A 17,381-nucleotide genomic window follows, 5' to 3' on the forward strand; every position below is an offset into this window, starting at 1 on the left:
GTGTTATTCTGTTTCACTTTGATCTACAGAAGTCCAAAATACTCTGCCTTAAGACATTTTTAACAGCAAAAGTGTCTTATGTAGGTGCCAAAAATGACACTTTATACTTTTTTTTTTTAAGTAAGACTGTGTGTGTGTGTGTGTGTGCGCGTGTGTGGGGGGTGTTTGTTCTTTTAAAGGATTTAAAAAAAGATATTCAAGAGCCATAATTAGACATGTTCCTGACGTCAATATGACTGGTGTTTTTTTTTTTTTTACCCCAGTCCTGAACAAATTTTTGCTCTCGTAGGACCTGAGAGACGTGATGAATTGTGGGATACACGCCAAAAGCAGGACGAGTGAAGTGTTACGTGCTCACACACTGCCGTGTTGTGCCTCTTTAAAAGCTGTAGGCAGTGCTGTGGGGCTGCAGAGCAGGGTGTGTGAGGACACACACACACACACACACACCTCGTAATACAACCAATGTGAGGACTTACCACAGCTAATTAATAATATAGCAGTAACTAAATCTAACAAGCTTAATCTCAGTAACCAAAACCAGCTGCTCAGATATACATATTCTAGTGACATTTGGTCTCCATCAGGATATCAAAACACACGTGCACTCTCTCTCACACACACACACACACTTTCTCTCTCTCTTACACACTCTCTCTCTTTCTCTCTCTCTCTCTCTCTCACACACACACACCCTTACATACTCTCTCTCACACACCCCCACACACACTCTCTTATTATACTATCAGTGTGAGGACAGTGTAGAGACTTAATAAGTTACAGCATATTAATACTATATCTACAACTAAACACAACAATATTAAGTTCAAGAAATTCTTTTGTTTAAAAAAATGCGTTATGGGGACCACCTGCTCAGATATACCTATTCTTGTGAGGACATTTCGTCCCCATTAGGATATCAAAACCCTGGCACCCGAACACTCATACACAGAAAATAAGGACAGTCAGGTCCTCGCATGGTGGGGGTGTGTCTAACGCACGAAGACGTTTTAACAGGGACCCGATTAATGCAGCTGTGAAACTGGGAGCACAAACGCAGACACACACACAGACGTGCGCGCACATACACACACACACATACACACACACGCACGCCAGCGCGCGCTCTGCGGCAGTCATCGTCGGAGATAACGGGTTTGTAGGCGTGCACCGGAGCGTGTACCGAGGCTGACGGTCGAAGCGCGACATTGTTCGCCCTCGCTGTCGCCTTTAAACACGCTGGGACTGAGCGAGAGCGAACACAGCGAAACCGAGACCTGCGAGGCAGCAGGCGCGCGCGCGCAGGAAGCCAGTTTCGGCACGAGTTAAGCGCGAGCCAGCGTCTTTCGCAGCACGAGCCCTGACTTCAGGTAAATCAGTGCAGGCACGCGCATTAAAGCAAACACCATGCAAGTGTGTGTGTGAGTGTGTGTGTGTGTGTGTGAGAGAGAGAGAGTGTGTCTGAATCCACGTACAGTACTGATTTTAAACTGCTGCTTTCGTTATTACACTTGTGTTGTTCCCTCCCACGCACTAACTTATAAACCAACATGATTATGTTATTTCTATTAATTTCATGGTGTCACGTGTAATATATATATATATATATATATATATATATATATATATATATATATATATAGGTTGTACATTAAGAGGGCATTGCTGCTTTTCTGTTGTCTAGTGCCAGCTTTTGCAGTGCAGGGGGCAGGAGTTCCTAGTCTCACTGCACATTTTGTAACATATCTTTGATCAAAGTCAGACCAGATAAATAAATAAGAGGCTATATATGTATATATATATATATATATATGTATATATATATATATATAATTTGCGTACAAATTTCCATTTGTCATGGCAAAAAATGAAATGGAGCAAAGAATCAAGGTATTAAAATGTATTTAGAGTAACAGAAAAGTCCTGACTTTGGCTAACCTGATTTGAAGTAATAAAAAATTTAATTGCATACTTTCATTTGTGCCCTGAGATAGATTGGTGTACCCAGCCATGTGCCCTAAGAATCCTAGGATAGGCTCCAGGCCCTCTGTGATGCTGTATACAGAATAAGTGGTATAAATGATGGATGGATGGATGGATGGATGGACTTTCATTTGTGAACAATAAACCCCAGTATGGAGCTGTGAAAAAATGAGAGTGATTTGGATTTGTTTTGCCATGCCATCTAAAGGTGATAACTAGTCTGTGTACTGTGTTATGCAGCTGGACACGAACGAACACTGCTTTTATTAATGCAACACAAAGTTAGTTGAGGATTAAACGTTATTTCGAATCAAGTGACAGTCGAACTGCGCAGCAAATTTGGTGAGGCACATGCTTCCAGAGGAGAACGCTGACATTCGGATTAAAAGATTAGAGCAGGACAGAGAGATGGTCAGAGTTTGAGGTTGCTGATTCTTCTTGTTCTTGTTATATGCTCTGCTGACATTTGAAATACGTCATGAGTTTTATTCTAATCTTCATTGGCTGTCTTTTCATCCAGATTCATAAGGGGAGACCTGTTTTGTTTTTGCTTCTCTTCATGGGTGTGTTAAAACACTTCTCTGAAATGTAATTATACACTGTTAATGCTTTACTCATAGTCTGGTAATGAGGGTGCTTATGCAAGCTCACACTCAACGCTCTATCTCTCAATGTTGTAAATGCATGCCAGGTCACGATGCATACAGAGACACAACGAAGCACTTAAAATCTTCCAAACCCTGTGATGCAGTGCTGAGTCGAGGTGTTTACTCAGATTTAGCTTCTAGAGGTGTAACAGTACACATGTTTGTGATCTAAGTAAGGACAGTCAAGCTTTAACTAGTGCTACGTGATTTTCTCCATTTCTCCATTTTAATTTAAGTAAAACATCCATGAATGGTGTAAAAACAAAAACACAGCCTTCTTAAACTGATAAATGCCTCCTACAGCCTGTGCTGCTCCCAAACACTGCACAGTTAGATCAAAAAAAAAAAAGAAAAAGAAATTTGGCACACAGTTGAAAAATCAGATAAACAGTTTAAAAAAAAAAAAAAAAAAGCCGGCATTATAATCCTGAGTAGTAAATTGCCAGTAGGAATTGCGTCATTTGAGATCTCAGGGGGTTTGACAGGAGAAGTAGGGAAACTAGACGCTCCTATGTTAGTTTTGTTGTTTTTTTCATTTCAAACTGTCATGAAAGACATGTTCCCGATGTAGTATTTTCAGAAAGATGGGTTCCCCGAGTTGGGCAACTGTAGCACCTGTGCTATTTCTGGCTAATATGAGTCAAACCGGGATTTTTGATGTGCAGAATAACAGGACACGGTTATGAGAGTAAAAAAAAATCCCCTGATACACTAATGCACTTATCCCAGCGTATCACTAGTGCTTGGATACCATCAAGGTAGAATGTTTTCTCAGTACACCAGAGCCATGATCGACTGCTTGCTTCACGTCTGGCCGCCTAGGAACTCCTTTAATGGCCCAAACATGTGGAAATCAGTTGGAGCGCGTTAAGGGTTGTATAGGGCATGTGACAAAAAAACTCCTGGCTGAGTTTCTATAATGAGCAAGTGGTGTTGGTGAGTGATTGTGTGTACAGACAGATGAGTCTCTTCCGCAAGTTGGCGACAAGTTACCTATTGTTTTTCAAGGTTCAGGCGTTCGGCTTGCTTATTGTTAATAGAAACGACGGCAGAGCCACGTCGGCTGGGATTATCATTTATAGATGTACAGTGTGGCCGTTGTTACAATGTTTGCACCATAATACAATACATACACTACCGTACTGTGCTTGAAGTCTTAGGTAAACGACCCGGTATGACTTGAACAGTCCTTATAGTACAAATGATGTTAATGATTATTGTCCTTTAAATATAACTTATTTAAAAGAAACATTGTTCGCACTTTTTGCTACAGATAGTGCTCTTACTCTTCATGCACAACTTGTAATCATTTAGAAACCTGTATGTTTTTTTCTAAAAAAAGAATGGAAAGTGTGTTCAGGAAATGATAGTCAGTTCGCCACTGGTTACAAGTTTTTACAAGTTTATATGTTTAAATGTTGTTTAAAAGCAATACTGAAAGACACCGTACACACCGAACCATGACCACCCACTACATACAGTAAGTCAGGAAAACTAAATTCAGTCCAACAGTTAGAAAAACATGTACTGTATGTGTACTTGCTGTTACAGATATACTTTAGGTTACGTAATATGAAATTATTTGATAGTCCAGTCTGGCTGTCAGTTTCCTATTTGAGCATCGAGAATGCCATGTTAATATTTTGTGGTTAAAAATTCAAGCTGAAGCTAAAAATGTAAACTGACAGATACAAGCTCATTTGTGGCAGCAGCACAGTGCAGAAAATCATGCACATGTCAAGAACTTCAGTTAATTTTTACATCAAACATCAGAACGGGGAAAAAGTGTGATTTCTGTGACACGTTGGTGCCAGATGGATTGATTTGAGTATTCAAAGAACATTTCCTGTGATTTTCACACACAATAGTCTCTAGATGTTAGACAGAATGCATAATGATAAACAGAAAACACTGAGTGAATGACGGTCTCGTGGGTGGAAAGGGCTTGTTGATGAGAGAGATCAAAGAAAGTCTATACAGGAAAACCTCGGATTGCGAGTAATGGGCTTTGTGAGTGTTCCGCAAGACGATTAAGATTTTTAATAAATTTTGACTTGGAAAACGAACAAGTCTTGGTTTACGAGTACATCGTGTATCACGCATGCGCTTCTTGTATTGACGCCGAGCGTCACGTGATCACAACTGAGCCAACGTTTTTTCTTTCTCTTGTGTTGCGGAACTGTGGGTAACTGTTTCCTATAACACTGTGACCGTGTGTGTGTGTGTAAAACATATTTTTTTTTGTGTCTGTATGCGTGTGTGTACAGCGCGCGTGTAAAGCAAAAGAAAGTTTCATTAGAGAGGTTAAAAATCAATTTTCTCTCTCTGCTCTGCCCAGTCTGCTCTTTGTGTCTGTGCGCGTGTGTGTCATTGGACACGTGCCACACACACGCACACACACACACACGCACACGCACACGCACACGCACGCAGACCACTCCTACTTTCATTTTCACATACAATCACGCAGAGCTTTCTCTCTGCTCTACACAGGAACACTGCTCTGTCGCGATACTTTTCAAAGACAAAGTGTTTTTTTAATCAATCGGGTGTCATTAGAGAGATTATAAATAATAATTGTAAATAATCACTTGTTTCGAATCTGGTGAGCAGAAAAGCATTTTAGAATGCACAAAATATCAATTCCTGATGTGGATGGGCTGCATTGGGTTCCACTCAACACCATTACTCTGAGGCTATCACAGGGACATATTCACTGATACTGGACAGTCATTTAAAACAAAAACACATTTTGGTGAGTCTGTGCCCGTGTTAGCCTCAGAAATTTACCACTTAAGTAAAATATTGAAGTGAAGTTTGATTATGGAGTGGTTTAACTTGAACGCTGTGGCAAGATTGACATGCTCTCCCTCTCATCTACTTTCTTTCAGTTTCCAGGTTGCTCTTTCATACTTAATATATTCTTGATCATGGATTACTTAAGGAAGTAATTGGATTTCACTTCAGACACCCTTAGAAAATCATTACGGCTATGCTTGAATCATCCTCTATATGGAAATTCACTTAACTAGCTAAGTAGCTTGACATCATTCATTTATTCTATTATATTTGGTAGTACTTTTTTTTTTTTGCATAGTCAATTCAAAGTCAGTAACGAAAAACATGAGACTTGGCAGCACATTAGAGCTTCTACTTGGCTGACAGGCTAGTCAATAACTTTATGATTTATCTGCGCTTAAAATGGCAACACATAAACCCCCAAAACATGCTCAGCAGCTCGTATTGTATTGCAAGCCAAGGACAATTTATGCAGTCCATAACTATATGAGTAGACACATGCAAAGCAAATAAATTTAAGAACCAAGCATCCATTTAGTGGCATTCAGGCTTGTCTTATATTGTGGCATCCATGGTGAAGTCTGTCTCGGCTGTAGAAGTTAAGCAGAGCACATTGTTTCCTCTAATCACCACGTTGAACAAATATAATCTGACAGCATTCTGTAAATTTGAAGTTGACTTCGAAGCAGTGTCTTTCAGAAATGCCAGTGATTTAGTCATTAATTGGCATTTCTTCCCATCCTCCAATAGCAGGCCTGCAGGGTGTTGTTGGTCAGGCTGAGTTTACAGTTCACTGGACAGATGGATCGCTTCTGATCTGCTGCAGTACACCACAGAGGGCTTTTATTTTCACCGTTTAGCAAATGAGAAAAAAAGAAGGTATAAGATGAAGCCGTTTCACTAATAAATCATTATTCAATAATTAAGTATTGGTAAATAATGAATGTACAGTGGGTACGAAAAGTATTCAGACCCCCTTAAATTTTTCACTCTTTGTTATATTGCAGCTATTTATTAAAATCATTTAAGTGAATTTCTTTTCCCTCATTAATCTACACACAGCACCCATACTGTCAGAAAAACACAGAATTGTTGGCATTTTGCAGATTTATTAAAAAAGAAAAACTGAAGTATCACATAGGGTTAAGTTTTCGGACCCCTTGCTCAGTATTTAGTAGAAGCACCCTTTTGATCTAATACAGCCATGAGTCTTTTTGGGAAAGATGCAACAAGTTTTTCACACCTGGATTTGGGGATCCTCTGACATTCCTCCTTGGATTCTCTCCAGTTCTGTTAGGTTGGATGGTAAACGTCGGTGGATAGCCATTTTTAGGTCTCTCCAGACAATTGGGTTTAAGTCAGGGCTCTGGCTGGGCCATTCAAGAACAGTCACAGAGTTGTCCTTCATTATTTTGGCTGTGTGCTTAGGGTCATTTTCTTCTTGGAAGGTAAACCTCCGGCCCAGTCTGAGGTCCTGAGCACTCTGGAGAAGGATTTTATCCAGTATATCCCTGTACTTGGCCGCATTCATCTTTCCCTCGATTTCAACCATTCGTCCTGTCCCTGCAGCTAAAAAAACACCCCCACAGCATGATGCTGCCAACACCATGCTTCACTGTTGGGACTGTATTGGACAGGAGATGAGCAGTGTCTGGTTTTCTCCACACGTACCATCTTGGAGTCTTTCACGTGTTTTTTTAGCAAACTCCATGCAGGCTTTTGTGTGCACTGAGGAGAGGCTTCCGTTGGGCCACTCTGCCATAAAGCCCCAACTGGTGGAGAGCTGCAGTGAGGGTTGACTTTCTACAACTTTTTCCCATCTCTCGACTGCATCTCTGGAGCTCAGCCACAGTAATCTTTTTTTTTTTTTTTTACCTCTCTCACCAAGGCTCAGTTTGGCTGGACGGACAGCTCTAGGAAGAGTTCTGGTCGTCCCAACGACGTCCAAACGTTTATGAATTAAGGATTATGGAGGCCACTGTGCTCTTAGGAACCTTAAGTGCAGCAGAATTTTTTTTGTAACCTTGACCAATTCTGTCTCTGAGCTCTTCAGGCAATTTCTTTGACCTCATGATTCTCATTTGCTTTGACATGCATTGTGAGCTGTAAGGTCTTATATAGATAGGTGTGTGGCTTTCCTAATCAAGTCTAATCAGTATAATCAAACACAGCTGGACTCAAATGAAGGTGTAGAACCATCTCAAGGTTAATCAGAAGAAATGGACAGCACCTGAGTAAAATATGAGTGCCACAGCAAAGGGTCTGAATACTTAGGCCCATGTGATATTTTAGTTTTTCTTTTTTAATAAATCTGCAAAATTGTCAACAATTCTGTTTTTCTGTCAATATCGAGTGCTGTGTGTACATTAATGAGGGAAAAAATGAACTTAAATGATTTTAGCAAATGGCTGCAATATAACAAAGAGTGAAAAATCTTAGGGAGTCTGAATACTCTTCGTATCCACCATAGTATAACAATTAATACCAAACACTTCTACTTCTGTTAAATCTCTCTTTAAAAATATATAAACGTATCTTCTTTTTTTTAATGCTATGATTTACTGTACAGGACTGTGCAAAAGTCTGAGGCACTTGCAAACTTGCAAAGTTTTGTAGAGTTTTTGTAGTTCACTCTCTTCCTCAGCCTCAGTACATGTGTGTCACTTGTCTATTCAACATTTTTTTAAATTAGTTTTCAAGTGTAGTGACTGTTTTTTAGTAACTGTACTGCAACAATGGCCTCCATGAAGAAAAAGGCTAAAAATGCTGTAGTGGTGCGTGAGATTTAAAGGATTTAAAGGAGTGATCCCGGTAGTGTGTGTGTGTGTTTTAATATATATTTTGTATATATTATTTTTATATAAATATTTTTGGGTTGTGGAACAAATCATTAAAGTTTTAATTATTTCTTATGGGTTAATTCTCTTTGATATTTGAGTGCTTTGATATACAAGCATACCTCTGGAGTTCGCTTATACTCCAAGGTTCCACAGTGTAAATGTTTAAAAAAAAATTCATAGTCAATTCCAAGTCAGTACCGAAAAACATGGGACTTGGCAGCACATGGCTAGTCAATGGCAGTGAACAGTAATTAATTAACCAAATTCAATGAAAGTAAGTTAAACTGACTTTGCTTTGCTTAAATTATCTCAGGTACAATCTGTACAGTTTTATATGGAATTTAGCTGCTTAGTTTTACTAACCATCCTGCAGAACTAGCTACGTCCTTATAAGGTCTGTTTTGATGTCTCTGCACCTGCTTCATTTTCATGCGTGCAAACCTAAAGGCTTACTTTTTTTTGTCTCTAAATTGATCTTTTATATAACATGCTACAGTTAGCACTGTTGCTTTGCACCGGATCCAGGTTCGCTTCTCGCCTTGGGTCTGTGTGCATGGAGTTTGCATGTTCTCCTTATGCTTGGAGGGTTTTTCGTAGGGTGCTCTGGTTTCCTCCCACAGTTGGCATTCCCAAATGAGTGTGTGAGTGTGTACTTATGTGTGCTTTGCGATGGATTGGCATCCACCTCGTGCCCAAGAGCTCCAGGCTCCCCGCGACCCTGTACACAGGATAAAGTGGTATAGACGATGATGAATGAGTGAGTGCTCCTTTGTTATAAGAGTTATCTAAGTAATGCACCATATGTATCACAATACATTTAGCCATTAACAAATTTCCGGCAGGACGGTACGTTACATAGAAAGGTTAAATAAGAAGTTACATTATACAAATTACAATACGAGAGGTATTTATTAAACATTTACTGAAGGAGTTTTCAGTGTAAGCACTTTGTGACAGTCAAAGATCTAACTTCAGTCCTAAAGTATTGGAAAAATAAAAAAAATTCAAGATCTAAAACGTTATGAAACCTTTCCGGAAAGGATCAAATCGGTACCGGATTACAAGTCTTGTTATACCTCTAAGAAGTCTCTTCTCCCATTTACTGTACATATAATATCTCTTAGCTCTTAATACTGTAAAATAAATGTTTAATACTAAACATCAGAAATATAAACCTTTCGTCACACAATACACACTCTCAGACACATTGCACTGCTTAAGGCTTAGACCGGTGCTTGGTATTTCATAACAAGACTCTCGTGATACAAAGTTTTGCCAAGTACTTGGTCACTGGTATGTTGGAACTGCAGTGCTCTGTGTTATCAAGGACAGGGGAACATTTAAACCAACGCTCAAAGCACCGCGTGGTGCTGGAAAATCTATTCCTTATTGAACACGAGATCGAACAGTGCAGAGCAGGCGATACACAAGGGTACACAAGGCTATTCGTGATCCTGCTTTTTCATCTTCATCATCTTCTTTTTGCCTCGGTAAAGGTTTCATGGTTTGTTCTTGGCAGTCTGCTCTAGCCGGTGTCCTTGGCAGCATGTTTTATAATTGCTTTTATAGCAGAGTGTATAAATAGGCCTTAAAACAAAAAAAAAAAAAAAAAAAAAAGTGAGTACTCCAAGCGACTGGCTTAATTTTATCACAGGGCTAGGAAATATGACCAAAAAGTTATATAGTTATAGTTATACTTTTTAGTGACTATGAATCACCTTTTAAGGATATTTATTCGACCACATCAAGTTATATTAAATCACCTTCTGGATGATTTGAGCTATGCATAGTTTCAGATTCCTGGTTTAATAAGCTTCTGATACTGTATTTATTATTTTTATTACTGTATCATATCCGGTTGCTCAGACATGGCCAGTGCGAGTTTGTTTACAATAAGCGCCTCGGGGACGGAAAAAATCAGCCTCATTTTGAAACCAGGTTTTTAACTGCGAGCCCAAAAATAGCTTAACCAACAGTTTTTTTAAGAAGAAAAAAAAAAGAGAAGCTTTTTGTGTTCATTAAGGTGCTTTAAAGAATGTTTAGAATGAAAACTTTCTCAACTCTGTTTAAGGATGTGAAAGATAAGGTTTTTATCAATCGATTTTTGACAAATAAACAAAACATTTAATAAAAAAAATGTGAAACTATTGGCCAACATTAACCTGACTCAACCTATGACGCGGTATAATGCGTCACATTATTTGGAATGAAACAGTGAAGCCATACTTATGTAAGATCATATAAAATATTTTTGGCTGGGATTTAAAATTAAGACAGATTAAAAGATTTGTATGTAGGATCTTACACTTTTTAAATGTATTATTTTTATTAATAATAATAATAATAATAATAATAATAATAAAAAAAATAAAATGGTGAAAGTTGCAAGAGAAAATTTTTTATATCACTTGCAAAAAGTCTTGTTAGTGAGCAAATATTTGTAAATGTTATGACCCCTAACCAAAATAAAAAAAACATCAAAAAACAAATATGCATTTATTAATGTTCTGTTGCAAACTTCCAATCTTTTTATGCCATCCATCTATTTGATTCGTCCTTATTACTATATTATTACTACCAATAATACTAATGCATTTTAATCTAGAGTACAAGCCTACAGTAGGTAGCTGACACTAGCCAGGTCTACTTGTTTTGTTGGGTGGTTAGATGAGAAGATCTCAATAAACTTCCTCACAGAAAAAAGTTCCCAAGTGTCTAGTTTAAATAATATAATACTATTATTTTTTAGGTTTTTACTAAACGGACGTGTCATAAAACATCTCTTGATTTTTATTATTCAGTACTGTAGGTACAGGAATGAAAGAGAGGGAGAGAGAGAGAGAGAGAGAGATTCTACTAAGGATCAAGGCTAGACAGTCAATCCTCTGACATTTTCAAATCTATTTTACTTACTAAACGGATTTCAGTGAAGGTAAATCCCATGGGATTGCATGCCTTCATCTAAATGTAATCACAAGCGGTTCAAACAAGGATAGATTTTCTTCTCTAATATATTTTTCCTCTAGACCGCCATATCTTCACGTTAACCACCAAATGACCCAAAAACATCGAAATGTCAAGAAACAGCAACGCAAGCAGCGAAGAAAATGTCTGCAATATTTACGGAGGTGAAAAATGACTGTCTGAGTCTGTTGTAACAGGAAGAAACTCAATGCTTATATTCAAACTTGTAACTGTTGCTGCTTCTGGAGCAAGGAAAAGTCACAGCTATAACCACCTGGTTGACAACGACTACAGTTATGATTACAGTACAGAGTGCCGGGCCGCACCGTTTGGGGGTTTGCTAATCTCTATCAGAGGTTAATTAATGGATTTGACACCACAGCATCATCGCTTACAGCCCTACTCAAAAACAGGCTTGAGCATCTCTGCTGCTCTTTGAGCTCTGACCAATGTTCTCTGTGTGAGCAGTATGACTGTGCCCTGCTGATTGATGCTCAAGGCTGAAGGGTTCTTCAGTGGCAGCACACATAGAGCCAGCCATAATGGAGGATTGGGTTTGTGGCTGTGACGGTGATAGATGTAGGCTCATTGTGAGCAGTGGCCTGTGGAATGGGCAAATAAAGGGGCATGAATGAACCACAACAGAGGTCTCATTAAAGAAAGCTAACAAGAAGGCGGATTTTTTAGTGAATGCACATTGTCGTTTTTTTTTTTTTTTTAACCCAGTGTCAGTACCCATAGCACCACTACGTCAATTTCCATCACAGTTCAACTAATCAGGTGGACTTACTCAATGTTGAGTATACTGTCTGTATATATTCAGTCAGAGTCCCTTATGGATTTGATCTGGTTTGTGGTTTTTATGTCTTATGATTTGGATTTGCCGCAAGCCTGCTTCTAGCAGTGCTACTATCAACTGTTTTCACAGTATTTTACAGTGTTTAACAGTATTAAAACAAATGATTGACTATTTAAACAGCCAGGAGAATAAACCATGAAGGTGGACACTCCTGTAAATCTTGTAGGTTTCTCCACTTATTACACTTCAGAATAGCCTCAGCTAACTAGCTGTTCCTGGGTTGAATCCCAAATAGTGTAAAATGTAAAGGTAATCAACTAGGTGCGGTGAACAATCCCTTGTTCCACACAGCAAGTAGTATTTGTGATCAGGGATTAGAGAGGGATTTGGGATTCAGCCTTGTGTTAGAAGCTGGTTAGCTTTATATCTTACAGCATGTATGTACAGTTCAGAGGCAATTTGAAATGACTTGGACACAATTACTATAGAGACAAAATGTTATTTAAGGAGAAAATAAAACATTTTAATGTTGAGTATTTTCATGTAGCAGGACACACTCATATTTTTACCCCAACTTGATTCATACTTGTTTCTTTAGTTAAGCCTACTATGAATTAGATGAATATGTTTTTTTAGACTTTCATGAGGACTGGTGGTGTATTGGTTGGCACTGTCGCTTTGCACCTCCAAGGTCTGGGTTTAAGCCCCGCCTCTATGTGCATGGAGTTTGCATGTTCTCCTCGTGCTTGATGGGTTTCCTCTGGGTACTCCGGTTTCCTCCCTCAGTCCAAAGACATGTAGGTTAGGTAATCGTCGTTCCCAAATTGGCCGTATTGTGTGCATGGGTGTGTGAGTGTGTGTGCCCTGTGATGGATTGGCACCCTGTCCAGGGTGTACCCCGCCTTGTGCTGTAAGTCTCCTGGGATAGGCTCCTGTCCCCCCACGACCTTGAATACAGGATTTAGCGGTATAGACGATGCATGAGTGAATGGGAGAGACTTTAATGAACCTTTCATGCCAAACACAACACACTTGATAAAAATGCAAATGCATTATCTTTGTGATAATGCAAAGATAGCTGTCCCTATTTATTGTGGCTCTTAAATGCATATGGCAAAGTACGAACCCTGGTTCTTGTGTATTTCCTGAAAGCCAGCCATATTCACATCTTTCTGTTCTGTAGAAACAATAAGCCCTAAGCATTTCTGCTTCCCCTCCAGCTCTGACCAATGTTCTCTGTGTGAGCAGTATGACTGTGCCCTGCTGATTGATGCTCATGGCTGAAGGCTTCTCCAGTGACAGCCCACATAGAGTCATAAAGAAGAATGGGGGTTTGTGGTTGGGACTTGATGGATGTAGGCTCATCGAGAGCAGCGGCATGTGGAATGGGCAAAGAAAGTAGCATGAAAAAAACCACAACAGAGGTCTCATTAAAGAAACCCAACAAGAAGGCTTTTAAATGAAAAAAAGGGTTTTTTTTAGCATACGTGGGTGAGCTGGATTTTGTGTTGCACAAAATGTTGATTTATCCACAGTCATTAAACCCTGAAGATGTGATCGATAATCTAGGACTTGGCAAAACTAGCAGTAATGGTTAGGTAAGGAGTAAGGTAATGAGGTAAAGATGTGATCATTATTATTAGGTCTTGTGATAACAGAGCCATATTAAAAACATGAAAAGTTGCTGTGTTTGTACAAAAGGAGAAAAAGGGGGCTAATTTGCTCTAAAAACTGAATTCCCTTACATAAATATACAGTAGGAGAAAGAATCCTGTTTATGACCAGCCAGTAGTCCAAGGAGCGTTACTGGTGCTGCACCAGGTTGAATTGGTCAACCAGAATATAGATCAGATACTAACGAGATACAGCAGTGTGAAAAAATGTCCCCGCCATTCCTAGATGTGTGAGATATAAACTTTTGGGCCACTTTGTTTGATGTACAGTAAAATATCTGCGTGGAACATCTTAACAATACACATCATGTTGACCACATGGGGTAGGAATTAGACAAGAACTGGGCAGGAGGATTGGTAAAGGTTTGGTACAAGTTCTACATTCTATTGATTAAATTAATGGATATGATCATAATTGGATGAAACTATGGAGGGCCCAGGCTCAGAGTTGGTTAGACCCTGATGGCCACAATTTCGGATTTGTTTGAGCTTCGGAGTACGCCAAATATACAAAAACAATGTCTAGACAAACACATTTTTTTTTCCGAAAATATCTATAGTCTCCACAAAAATAGAAATATGATGGAAGGAAAGCTATTCTCAACATTGTCAAGCATTTCTTTATTTCAGTTTTGTTTTTAGGAGAATCTGAAATGAGGAATGTGTTGGACCTGTTTATCCATGATTTTTTAGCACTATTGATGGATTGATGAGCTGATTATGCTCATGTCTGTGTTTTAGGTTGTATATTTTGCCTTGTACGGGAATGCTTCATGACCTAATGTAAAAACTGAGATCGACCCATGGTGCAGGTGTGCACATGCTTCTGGATGAGCTTCTCCTGGATGCTCCTGAACTTCCAATGAATTAAATTTGTCCCCATTAATATGAAATATGCTACGCTGTAGCAGCAATTTCACTGTAAATGGTGAAATCTTTAGAAAAAAAGGAAAGAGTGGAGAAGGGAACGGCTGAAACGACATACGAACGAGTTCCGTTCTTAACAGACATTGCCTAGGTACTGGGACACTAACATGATTGGCTATACGCAGTATATTACAGTACAGTGTTGTTAAGAATTGTGCCGATGGTTGAACGATTCATGTTTAAAAGAACGAGCGTTGTCTGCCATCCTTTCATCTCGCTTCATTCTCTCAGTTACAGTATTTTCACTTCTGTCTCCATCGTTATCATTATCATCTCCATCTCCGCTGCTTTTACGCTTGCTTCTGAACATCCTGGGCTCCATGGTTTTTGTATTGTGGTGGTTGTGTGCATAAAATTATTTAATTGGATTTAATTTAGAAGAAATCCTATAGAAAAACTCTTTACTTATTAAGCTTTAACGAAATAAACTAAACAGAAGTAGATAGACCAGCTTTGATTTAGCCAGCTTCTACAGTACGTTGATCTCCTGCTAATGCTGCTATAAGCCTCTGCTGCAAAACCCTATTAATATTAAACACACAGCTCTTTAAATCCTTATCACACTTAAGTCACATAAATTAGGTCCCATATTGGATTAATTAATACTCTCTCACTCTCTCTCTCTCTCTCTCTCTCTCTCCTCTTGTATTTTTTTAAATGTAAAGTATGTCTTCTGAGTGTTTAATTACATTCAAGCTGTTATATTAAACTGTTATTTTTCTTTATATAAACTTCATCAGAGACTTTATGATTTCTATGTAATAAATGGAATATTTAAAAAAAAGGTAGCACATAAAAACATGATTTTTATAACCGGTAATTTATTCTGCAATGTGTATAGTATAGTAAGAGCCTCCTCAGTGAGAGCTGAATGCTGGTGTGTGTGTGTGTGTGTGTGTGTGTGTGTTAGAGTTGCCTGTTTTCCAGATAGCTGAAACATGAAACTTGTGTTCGATCTTATTTTTGAGTCATGAGTTTTTTTTTTTTATTTGCCAGCAGTTATGGGTGTGGCGTTCCACTGCTGGATCAGATTTCCATTAAACCTTCAGTTATCCCATCCCCAGTAATCTTGACTGTGATGTCATTTTACTTTTCCTGCCATGTGTCCCACAGGATTTCACAGAAAGATATTGCTTCATGTGCTGAAACAACAGCACAATATGATGTTTCCGAGTAATTTAATATAGTTGCTATGTAAGGAATTTATATAAAAAAGCACAAGGAATGTAATTCTAGGCAAAATAAAGTGAACTTTTATTATTACTTTTATTTTCTTTTAATTACTATGAACAAAAAATATTTGTCTTACTGATGTTCCACAATGTTTAATTAAACTATAAACGGTTTAAAGGATGTTGTCTAAAAGTATGTAGTTTACTGATTAAAGGGTTATATAAGAAGAATAAAATTACACCAGGATGCAGTGCTATAAAAAAGATCAGCTTCCTGGTGATAATAGTAAAACTTCATGTCGGGTCACATCATGCCATTTGGATGCTGGATATTTCCTGTTATAACATGAATTGACATAAAAAAGCACAAGTTATGTAGTTATAATCAGAATAAAGTAATATTTTATTATTACAGGATAGTGGTATATAAAGTTAATGGTATAAATCATGTTATATAAAGTTAGCAGTTAGGTTTTTCACAGTGGTTTTGTATTCTTGGAATAGATTGGTCAAAAGGCAATCAATGCATTTTTAAGCACATTATGATCATCAGACTATTACTGTACCTGCAGTTAAACGTTTGAACAGTACAAGTGTTTTAAAGAAGGCCGAATGGTGATCTCGGTTGAGGTGGCTCAGTTGTTTACGTGAATATTCAGCTAGTGGAACACCTAATCTCTAAATATCAATAGATAGAGAAGAGATCATTTATCAACACTATTAACATGATCATTCACCAACGCCACACAATGCGGGATCACTTATTGCCACATCCCCTGCACAGTCCTGAGCTCGCTTCCAGCTATGTCCACATGTTTGGGCCATTAAAGGAGTTCTTGAAAGGCCAGAGGTCCAGACGTAAAACAGGCAGTCCGATCATAGCTTGGGCATACTGAGAACACCTTACACTTCAATGGTATCCAAGCAGTAGTGAAACACTGGGATAAGTGCATGAGTGTACCGGGGGATTATATCGAGAAATAAAGGGAGTTTTTACTCTCATAACTGTGTCATGTTATTCTGCACAAACAAAAGTCCCAGTTGACTTGAACACTGCTTTATAAACGACCTTATTTCTAAAAGAACATATCTGTAGGAACTTTTACCGTGCTGCATCAGCTAGGCCTTTACAGGAACAGAGGAAAAAAAGTGCTACCTAATTAAAAGAAAGTGCAATCACACTTGTAACAGTGAGTAAGTTCTACAAGGAGAGTCATCAGGACAGAGGTCTTTGCACGTGACTGGTCTCAGCATGACTGCTTATAGCTACTGTAATGTAAGTGATACTATGAACAAAAAAATATTTGTCTCACTGATGTTGCACAGTGTTAAATTAAACTATAAATGGTTTAAATGATGTAGTTTACTGATTAAAACTGATTAAAATCAGTTTACTGATTATGTTGCCAGATTAGTGCAGTGTAAGAAGAATAAAAATACACCAGGTTGCAGTGCTAGAAAAATGATCAGCTTCCTGGTGATAATTGTAAAACCATGTCGGGTCACATCATGCCATCTAGATGCTGGGTATTTCCTGTTACACCATGATGATGACCACATGCAAGTATAATAAATGT

General features: G+C 38.5%; 1 protein-coding gene across 2 annotated transcripts in view; it reads left to right on the plus strand.

Annotated features, from left to right (window-relative positions):
• Nucleotides 1–786: 786 nt before the first annotated feature.
• Nucleotides 787–17,381, plus strand: part of wscd2 (WSC domain containing 2) — a 96,232-nt gene continuing 79,637 nt past the window's right edge. For both annotated transcript variants that reach the window (XM_053480918.1, XM_053480917.1), the window contains exon 1: nt 787–1,370. The gene's annotated coding sequence lies outside the window, so the exon portion shown is untranslated. The remainder of the gene's footprint in view (nt 1,371–17,381) is intronic.

The sequence above is a fragment of the Clarias gariepinus genome, chromosome 21, assembly GCF_024256425.1.
Source record: "Clarias gariepinus isolate MV-2021 ecotype Netherlands chromosome 21, CGAR_prim_01v2, whole genome shotgun sequence".
NCBI lineage: Eukaryota > Metazoa > Chordata > Actinopteri > Siluriformes > Clariidae > Clarias > Clarias gariepinus.